The sequence below is a fragment of the Poecilia reticulata genome, linkage group LG1 (genome assembly GCF_000633615.1).
Source record: "Poecilia reticulata strain Guanapo linkage group LG1, Guppy_female_1.0+MT, whole genome shotgun sequence".
Taxonomy (NCBI): Eukaryota; Metazoa; Chordata; class Actinopteri; order Cyprinodontiformes; family Poeciliidae; genus Poecilia; species Poecilia reticulata.
Genome location: NC_024331.1, coordinates 14,884,290 through 14,895,578, shown reverse-complemented (window position 1 = coordinate 14,895,578; position 11,289 = coordinate 14,884,290).

Here is an 11,289-nt window from a genome sequence, read left to right as displayed (position 1 = left end):
ATCAGAAACACTTAGAGGGAGGAGGAGGAGGAGGAGGAGGAGGAGGACAGGGCCCAGCAGGGTCAAGCTGACGCACCGAAATTGGATTTCATTGTCGCAGCTTTGTGACCAAACTCTTGTCATTTTGTTCTCAGCCTTATGTCGGCCGCCACTTCTTTTCACAACTCCCTGGATGATCTTTTAGACTCCTCCTACATCCAAATTGTGATTGGTCAGAATTTTGTGGGCGTGTTTGTTTATACACAAAACAGCCCCAACTACTCAACTTCCAGGAGCTGGTTTTTCTGCCAGAGAGCAGGACGGGCAGTTTTAAGGAACAATTGTCCAAGGCCGTGAAGAAGTACGTACTGTTGGACCAAAACACTGAACCTGCCCTGCTCGGTTCTGGTCTGATGCAATGGGTGAACATTACACCGATGCCTTTTGTTCTTCAAATAAAATGAGATGTTGCATCTCGTCAACCATTATTTATTCCTCCTCTGAACTTGTGAACTGATAACAGGTCAATCTTTTCTGCCGTGAGCACTGTGTTTACTGTACTGTTGTAAACCAGAGCCATGATAAAACACCATGACGGACATTGCAGTGGGAAGGATTTCAGAGCTTTGCTCGGTATGTCTTATGGACTTTGAAGGGTGGTTGCGAAACCTAATGTCCCTCAACCACATGACCGCACGTCGATGCTGGGCCCTTGAGAAAGAGAAAACAATACAGAAAAACAACAAACTCTCCATCATCACAGCAAGTTTTAGAACAACAAATATATTTTTTACTACGAGTACATCGAGTTGCTTACCTTTACCCGTTGAAAAGCTAAGAGACTTTGCAGCACCCTTTTCATGTCATATGGCCACATACAAGTTTCAAAGTTCAACCAGGCTTTGCTGCTGGGTTCTGTCTTACACACAAAGCAAATAGAGCGGGTTGCCCATGAAACACAAGCACGAGTGGCTTTCTTCCATTTAGAAATAAAAAATAAGTGACATGAAGGGTAAAGTTTGTGCATGCAGGTCTCTTGCGTTGCCTTTTGGAGAGCTGGCAACACAAATACAAGTGTGCTGCTACAGCTTTACACAAGGCCTTATTCTTAGGCTAGTTATTTATGATAGTGTATCGACCTCTCTAGCAACGAATGACTTTTCAAAGTCAACCAAGTTGAGGGGCATCATATATAATTGGAAACTAAAAACCAGAGTGGTGGGATTAAATGCAAGTTTGATATCTTTGGATGTGTGATGGGTTTCTTCTCACCTTAAGGATCTGTCCACTAGAGGAGTGAAAAGCTAAGGTGAAAAATGTGACATAATCCGTGCTGTGATTGGCTTGCTGTGTGATATCTTGTTTTCTAGCTCCGGAGACTCAATCAATACAACCGAGGGTGAACAAAGCTCACTCTTACCATCTCTCACTCACAGAAACACAGACACACAAACTTTATTCCTGCGAGGAAGGAATGCTGGAACAAGGACGAAAAGCTTTCACATCTGGTCAAAGCTTAAACAGGTATGATAGCTGATACTATATCAACTATCTATTTAATAAAATTCTGATGAATTGAGATTCACCTGTATGTTGCCTGGAAGTCAATTGAAGCTGGCAGATTATGGAGAGTGAAACAAATCTGTGTCATGACGACTGTCACCAAAATGAGAAATGATGTCCAACTGTCATGGAGACAAATTAAGCCCCTCATTAAACAAATTGTTGAACAAGCACGATCTGTTACCCAGGACCACATGTACTAGTTAATGAAGCATTTAGCAGGTTGGAGGTACAGTATGTGAGCCTATCTATAGCCACAACGGGAAGCAGTGCAGCTCTGGTTAAACAAATTTAGAGGCTATAAGGCCAACAGATGGCCAACAGATGGTTCATACCTGCATTACAGATAAGAGGCACCTGGGAGGGGTGTTGTTGCCTCATTGGTGATTTTCTTTCTTTGTATTATTAAGGCTTTCTGCTGATGGTAAACCATCTTGTGGTCCAGGAAGAAATTCTCTCACAGCATAAAGACACCATGGAGGGAGCAAGGCAGAAGCTTCACTGCAGAAACGATAAATAGACATTAACAGTGACGACCCAATTACCTGCAGCTGTGTGACTGCGTCGCTATGCCAGCCAGAGCAGCGTGCCAATCCAGGCAGATATACCCCACCACGCTATCGCATCTACATCTCCCCAGGCTGCATCCCCCCGGTGGGTTTGAAACGGAGTGAGCAGCAGTAATTTCGTCAAAGTTCAAATGAAATCTAATATTTATCATGACATCGCAAATAAGCTTGATAAACCTTTCGAAAACAAATTAGAGTTGTCTGTTGCTTTGAGCTCCAGCTTTAGGACAATCTGCCACGTTCGGTTCTGAGTGTTTGTTCAAAAACAAACTGACAGAAGCCTACAATTTTGACTCAGCCAGAACGGGTGTTTACCAAGTAACTAATTTATTACCTAATGTGGATTTTAAGAAACACAAATAGCAACGCGGGTTAAAATGCCATGAAATGAGAAAGCATGATTGTTTTTCCTAATTTAGTTCCATAAATACATTTAGGTTTCACTCACTTAATATGAAGAAATTATATCCAAGTAACAACTTTTTCTTCCTGAACAGTGTCGGAGGGATACAGCCTAGTGATGCTTGCGAGGACAAAGTCTCAACAGTAAGCTTGTGTTTTGTTCCCAATAGATACCGCCTTAATTAGGCAATTTAGAACTAACGAAAACTGCTAGAGCCTCATATTTTTTGCCATGTTTTTATGTTTAGGTTTATGGCAGCAATACAGTTTTAAATTGTATTTTTATTTCCCATGTATTAGCATCGTTCCAAGGCACAACAGGCTGTTGTTTGTGGGCGGAAAACAGCACAGCTGTGCAATCAGATTTTCTTAGCATGAAATAGCAGTCAGCGATTGCTTTAAGAGATGTTTCCTTTAAAAATGTATTTATAAGCTTATAAAGATGGCTCTACAGAGATATTGTGTTTAAGCTAAAGCTCGTTTGATTTAAAGGTTATAAACCAATCAGTGAGTCTCATAATAACTCCTTTGAGAGATCTCCTACAAATGAAAAGTTCCTAAAATTTATTTACAGTAGATGCTGAGATTATCTGTCCGTCCATACAAACATATCTATGGAGGGGGCCGAGTGCCAATCTCCAGTGAACAGGTCACCAATCCATCACCAGGACACACAGAACAAACAACCCTGTACACACACTCACACATAAGGACAATTTGGAGAAACCAATTAACAGAACAGTCGTGTTTTTGGACTGTTGAAGGAAGCTAGAGGACCCACACATGCGTGTGGAGAGCATGCAGACTCAATGCAAAAATACCCCTGGCCGGGATTTGAACCCAGGACCTAAAAAAATTCTCATTTTCAAATGCTTGATATGATTAAATTAGTTAGTTTCCAAAAGTATTAAATTAAATTTTACCTGTCTTGCTGATTTTGTACATACAAAAATGCCAAACCATAAAAAAAAACAAAAAACAAATGAATAAAGTTTTATTTTTCTTCGAAAGGTACGTTTGATTTATTTCCAATTCGGTTTAGAATGACATATAGAACTTGAACCTAAGTTTGAAGTGCTTATGGATGATCTTTGTTCCAGTAACTCCTGACATGTCATTGCATTAAACATAAATACATGAATGGACATTTATTTAGCCGTCATACTTATTATTCCATAAATCAAAGATCACCATGTGTGATAACAACAAAGATTATTACAGACAGGGTATCCTGGTGTCTTACAATAATAAAACGCAAACATCCGCTAAATTACTTTAATTGCATCTCCAGCAAACAATCCCTTCTACAATCTGAAAGCTTGTGGGAAACACAGAAACAATGTTGACAATAATATGAGTTAATTATTTTGTGTTAGGGTTTTCCTTTTGTTTTTCCCCAAAGTCTGTCCTTGCCACTACAGATTGCAAGATAGAAATACTATAAAAGCAAAAGCCCTGTAATATATCATAGTGGGGACATAATACTATTTTTTTTAGTTACATCTCTGAAATGATAAATTCTCATTCTGTGTTATGTCAATCTGTTAGGATTGTTTTTATCCTTTCAGCAGTGGAAGAAAACACATGTATTTGCATACATTCATTTCTCTGGGTATTTGTGGGATATTAAAATGTTAAAAAGTCCCAGGGAGGAATGGGGAGAAGCTGCTGAAAGAATAGTTATTTGTTTCTTTCCTTCTTTGAACAACTTAAACAAACTAAGTTAGTTTTCTGTGTTTATCCAGATATACAGAAAGGCAACAGTTGTAGTTGGTGAATTCAGAATATGTTGGTTACCAACAAAAACATTAAATTAAGTAAAAAAAAAAAAAAAAGAACACAGAATCTCTGTTTTGGCTCTGTTCTTTAGTATAATTACTACCTCAATAAGGAAGTACAGCTTTCTGAAGCAGGGCAGTACTCTACTACTTGCATCACGTCAGTTGTAACTTCACAATCTGTTGAACATGAAGGAAAAAAGGCGATTGGAAGCTATTAATTTAAGTCGTGCTATATTTGAATTAAAGTCATGATAAGAAACTAGTGGCCTAAAACGGCAACACAGAAGCCAATGTGTGAGAAATCCTAAAATTATCTGTTAAAGAGTTTGAAGTTGCATAATTAATCAATTAATTATCTTAATTTAAATCATTTTGCTAACACAGCAACTCTGTTTAGAAGCCATTTCATCTACAGTTTATCACAAATTGCCCCCCTTCCCAACCCTTTCACTGGAAATGAGATAAGACTTAAACTCGGATAAAAATTGTGAAAACAAACTGGCATGGAAGTGAATTTCAGATACAGAAATTTAAATATGATTTATCTCTTGAGTGTGAGGAAATAAAACAGATGGTTGATCAGATGATGTGGCTTCGCACTGGGATCAGTTTACCCACCGACATGGTGGTGAAGGTGGCCTACTTACTGAACAAAATGGAGCAAAATATAAAGACGTAGAGAATGTCTAAAACAGATTATTAAAAAGGTTAAAAAAAATATTGTAATCTGAAAACTACAAATTACAAGCTTTACATAACAAATCTGCAAATAGGAACAATAAAGACAATTAATAAGCCTTCTGGAGGAAAAAATGCTTACTGTGAGGTGATACATACTGTGCAATTGGTTTACAATTTTTTAAGGCTTTCAAATTATAACAACTATTGAGCACGGTGATTGAGTACGGTAGTATCATGCTGAGGGTTCCATTTTAGCTGTCTGTAGGTAGTGGTGAATTATAAAGTGGGTAGAAAAATGGAAAAAAAGGTTTAAGTATTGAAATAAACAAGTGATAATACTTGTCGACAAGAAGATCTCCAATAAACAGACTTGATGGAAGGAAATGATAAGGAGCTACCAGGAGCTTCCGTGAGGAATGGTTAATTATTGAAGTGAAAACAGGTATATGGTCACAACAAGCTTTAGCTGTGAGTGGAGTGGGAATCTTAGAGCAACTAAGGAAAATGGTGAAACAAGAAGTTTCTGGGAAACACCAAGATAAAGCAAAACAATAGCTAAAAACATGCAAATAAAACTTCAAATCTTTGTGACAAAATAACCAAATTATCAACAAGGGGAAAAGGAGGTGAATAAAATACAACCTCATTCATCTGTTCAACCTACTATAGTAAACTATAAATACCATGGAAATGTCCAGTCAACATACTATTCAGAAAGGAGATGCACTTATGAGCCAAACATTAATCTGGTTTGGTCTGAATTGGTCAGAGTACTGTTAAAGCAGCAATTGTGCAACTTTATTTCTGTTTTAATACACAAACTTGTTCTGTTGCAAGTAGGCCTGTCACGATAAACGATAAATCAATTAATGGCACGATAAATTAAACCTATCGACCTCATTTTAATTATCGGCTTTATCGTCTCTTCCTGCCTTTTTTTTTCTTTCTCTTGACATTGAATGAAAAAAGGCTAAACTCCAGTGCTCTCCACTGACCCTTCCGTCCTCATTTCCTTAGAGTAATGTCCAGCACACACGACAAGAGTTGTCAGCCCATTTTCAAAACCTGAGAGATCAAACATTAGCCGACAGAAATCCTAGGTATAACGGTTCGATCGGGTTCGATCGTGCCGTGTGGTGTCCAGCCACACAGCCATTATTTTGGACTTGTAGCCCAAAATAATGGCTACAAGACAAGTTAACTAATTTTAATATCAGGCATTAATCAATGCTTTATTAGAATCTACCTGTGATGCATGTGACTAGTGTCAGCGTTAAGTCCTGACTGAATGAAAATCATTATAACCTATTTATGTCACGTTAACGAAGAACAACTGAAAACTTACCGGGTTTATTAACTGCGGTAGTAATTTGGCTCCAACTCCTCTCATCATTTCTATATTCTTTGCACAAAATGTTAAATAAATATTAATGTTGTTTCCACATATCATCTCCAATGTCAGCTGGACTTCGGGTTGCGCCGTGTCAGCTGTTTGGGATTCCTCTCGTAATTTCCCCTTAGAAAGCACAGAGGAGAAGCAGCATTCAGCTTCTACGCACCACAAATTTGGAACAAATTTCCAGAAAACTGTAAAACAGCTGAAACACTGGATGCCTTTAAATCTCAACTTAAAACCCACCTGTTTAGAGTTGCTTATGGCTAAATTAGGGTTAGAGTGCGGGTTTTGATGTCTTCCATGTTTTTATCTTTACTTTTCATCTAGTTATCTTCTTTTTATTTCTCTTTCACAGCGTTTATGTAAAGCCCCCCCGGAAAACGTCCCAATTAAACGAATCTATATCTAGGGGTGTGAGAATCCTTGTTAAATGGCATTTTAACTAAAACTCTGAGGTGTAAGACATTTAACTGAAGTCCTATAAGGGGTGCGGGTTTGAATGTTTTTATGTTTTTTAACCTATTTTTTTTCTAAATAAAATTTAAAAAAAAATAAAAAATTCTCTGTCTTTCTGTTTATTCACTGTCACATTATGTTTTTATTTTAATTATGTAAAGCACTTTGAAATGCCTTGCTGCTGAAATGTGCTATACAAATAAAATTTGATTGATTGAGAATCCACGCTTTCTGATTGGATACCCGTCACATTCAGCGTTAAGCTCCCAGTCGGGGAAAATCCCTGATTTAGATCGAAGCGGCCACAACGATCTAAATCACACTGCAGGATGATCGGTTACGAAATCTCCAGCGTTGGCCGATCTAAGATTGTCTTAAGGGGAAAATGGGAGCAAAAAATCGTGTAGTGTGAATTATTGCATTAGGTAGCCGGATGTGCCCATCTACTCTATTTAAATCTAATGATTACTGAAGGGCATAGTATACAGACTTCATAATCTGCCCTCTTTTGGTTAAATGCCGTATTTATTTCCACTTTGGCTTTATGTTGTCTACTTTTTATTCAAGTACGTTTTTTGTTAATGGAGATTGAGAATCCATTTTATTTTTGTTTTTGGTTGTTTTGTTTTAGTTTATCAGTTCCAGTGTTATGTGTTCTTTTGAAAATAAAGTGTATCTATCTATGGCAGGGAATAGCGTACATTATTAGTCATTTCCATTAAATCAGTGTCAAAAAGGTACTGAAACAATATTATCGTTTATCGCAATAATGTTTCAGACAATTAATCGCTCAGCAAAATTTGTTATCGTGACAGGCCTAGTTGCAAGTCAGAGGGAGAAAACTGATAACATGTCAAAGCAATCTAAACTTTTAAAGCTTTCCGATGTTCAGCATTTCATCTGAAAAATTTAGGCATATTTTGCTATGCTTACTTCCGAGGCAAACTGTTTCTTTTAGAGCCTCTTCAGTATTAAATGCGTCTCTCAGATCTCTTTTGGATAGCAGAAATAGCCTCGTCTGAGAGATTTTCAAATATAGCAAGCATGCAAGGATCTGCTGTGAAGGTGCTCATCAAATTTGACTGAATATGCCATTGGTCTGCCTTTTAACTCTCCCACACTGTGGCAGCTACACTCAGACTCAGCCTACCTGTGGGAGGCATTGATCTCACAACAAGAGGTCGAGAAAGACAGAACAAATCAGAGTGTGTGCGTGTGTGTGTGTGTGTGTGTACAAATGGTAGAAAGAAAAACTGCAAAAAGGTAGGGAAGACAGGTAAATCTCCTCAAAGTAGGAACTCGAACGAGATAAAACAGCGACAAAAGACACAAAGAACACCGCATACTAGAAAACAGTCAAACGGAGGAGAAACAAATAAAGTCAGAGGAATATTACAATAATAACGAGAGTATTCACACGTAGCACGTTCTTTCATCACCCCCACCTTGGATTTCAGTGTTGGAAAAGAATATTTTGATCCCCGTCAGATGTGCAAACAGCTTACACATTTGGTTGTTTCCAAGGCAAGCAAAATGAAGGTGTTGAAAGTTAACAGCACAAATTATTTAGATATTATTTAGATCACAGGTAAAGCCGTTCAACATAGGCTGTTAAAGAGATCAGCTCATCTCTGCATCTCCTTAAATCAAAAATTGCCTGAGGATGCCCAAGTCAAACTGAGTGAACCTTATAAAATTACAAAGATAGAAGCCTTACAAAGAAAAGAGCCTTTTTCCAAGACAGCCTATGCATTATGTAACTGAGTGAAGCCAACCCACCCACTACATGCAGCAAAAATGTGCATTTCATGATCTGGAACAGCAGCAATACTTTGAGAAAAAAAACAGCAACATAAACATTATAATTTATATATTACACGTTCGTAAATTTAAGAAAAGGAAAATCACAGTAGGTATGTTTTTAGTGACCCGTTATGAGAACAGAAAGAACATTTTTTCTCCAAAAAATGTCTAAAATTCTGCTCTTCTTGTACTTTGAAATCACTAAATAGTAAAGTAAAAGGGATGCCAGATAGCAGACATCTCCACGTACGGTTAACTTTAGACCTTTAGAGAGAAGTATTGGCAGAGCAAGGTTCTTGTCACGGTGTTTGTGCTTATCTTTCACCTCGAGGCAAAAGGGGAATGTTGTTCCACAAACCAACTGTAGAGCCGACAAGCTGCTTTTCCAAAGCAGAAAGCAAACGGCTACATTTCACTTCCCCCAAAAATCTGACAGTGCCTTTCAAAAGTGTTAACTTATGAATTTTACCACATTTTGTCAAGTTACAACCAGAAACTGCAATATATATTTTATTGGGATCTTTTTGTGGACCACCTCAAAGTAGTTTAACTGTGAAGCAGAAACAACATGGTTTTTATTTTATGTTAATACGTTGTAGAAACTGGTTCTATCAAAAAAAAATAAGTTGAATGTTTTTTGGCATTTGTTTCTGCTCGCTTTGTCCCTTCGTCTTTTTAAAATAAATCAAGCATCTCTGAGTGTCTTTTAAAGACATTCCTCAGACTAATTAGATTTAGGTCTGGACTTTAACTGGTCCCTTCTAATCGATTGCTATTTATCCGTTTATCTCCCTCCATCTTTCCATCAACTCCAGCCTATTAAAGAAATGGATCCCCACCCCTTGATGCTGTTGACAACATTTTTCAGGGAAAGCAATATGTGTTCAGGTTAAAGTTAACAGTCTGAAGATAACTAGTTACATTGGCTTTAAATTAGGGGTAGGAATATCAGACTGTGCTTAACAGTTCTTTGTATAAAGAAAATAAAAAAAACATGTTTTTTCCTTCTCCTTTATAATTATGCATTGCTTTGTGTAATAACTCCAATAAAATATGTAGAAGTTTGTGATTACAACATGAAAAAAAACATGTTTGCAAGACAGTGATTTTCCAGTAAATGAGTCAAAACATAATGCTTCAAAGGAAGAAACAACATAAATGATATTCCCTGATCCTAAAAATCTGCATGGTGTACTCTTTGTTTTTTCACGATATTGAGAAACAACAGGAGCGACCAGATGTAAGACCCAGCATGCCACAGCTTCTTTTAAGATCTGTGTGAGCCTGTCTCTCTTATTCAGGAAATTGAAATAATCTAACTTTCTTAAAAGAAGGCATTGATATCAGACATGATTATCAGTAAATCTTGAGAAGTAACTATTTTATCCCTCCAACTGAACAGTGGTACGACTTTCAGTGGCCAATAACACCAAATTTCAACAAGCAGAATCTTTTCAACTCAAATCTCAGAAGCTCAGAAACTTAAGTGTTTGTGTCTCCAGAACTGTTATTGGAGGTTTAAATCATTTTTTATAGAAAAAGATTTTGTCGGACGCACGTGAAACTCGCCATCAAAACATATAATGGTGTGACATGGAGTTTCAGAAAGTTCAATTTTCAATTAATACAATTCGCTGGTAATCAAGAAAAAAAAGCAGCAATTTTCACAGTTGTGTGGAGGAAACAACGTTACATTGCCATGCCACCTAATACCAATCAATTATGGCATTTTAATTGATTTCAAGATATTAAGCATGGATAACCAATATTTTTTCTCATCTCATTCAGGACAAATATGTTATTTTTTTTAACTCTCAACGAGATTTAGAGGAAAACTACTAACTCAGTTTCTTTTCTCTGAGTAAATGTTACCTGAAAAACACTGAGTTCAACCATTTCTCTCTTGTCCCAATGTGCAGAGTTTAATATTCTTTTTAATGGTTTGCAGGATACACTACTGAAACATTCTGTTTTCTAGTCTTTCTAAAAAGTAAGCAACCCATCTACAGCAACTCTAAAATTCAGCTATACAAATAGTGACTAAAACCTCAATCAGAAGTCTCTAACTGAATCTTTTTGGTACTGATGTACATGTTTCTCAGCTTCTTTTACTGAACGAGTCATCCAGATCCCTCATGGAAAGTTGAAAGTATTTATTGATTATACCCATAAGATAAGCAAAAACCAACAGTGAGTCATTATTTTCACATGATTTCATATAGCCCTCATCTGTGGAGTTTTATTTATCGAGAGCTGAGGGAAGTGGAGACTGTTTAACTTCAGCGATTGTTCCTAATTTAGTTTTTAATCATTTGTTTATTCTTATTTACATTCTCTTTTTAATGTGTAAACATTTTCAGAATTTCATATGTGCTACTCAAATAAATCCAACTAGTTCCTACCCAACTCTGCTCACATCATCATCATTATTATTAATCTAGTCTTTCAAACCAACATTGCTTTTATTCATGACACGTTTCAGCTTTTCACGTTCTGTTTGTGCTATTAGTTTATTTCCACGTCTTTATTTAACTTTGTTTTCTTCTTTTGTTATTTCAGCTATGAATGCACCGAGTGCCGCCCTCGGTGAGTAAGGCAACTGCTCTAAAATTAGAACCTGATTTACTGACTGATATACAAATTCACTGTCACCCATAAA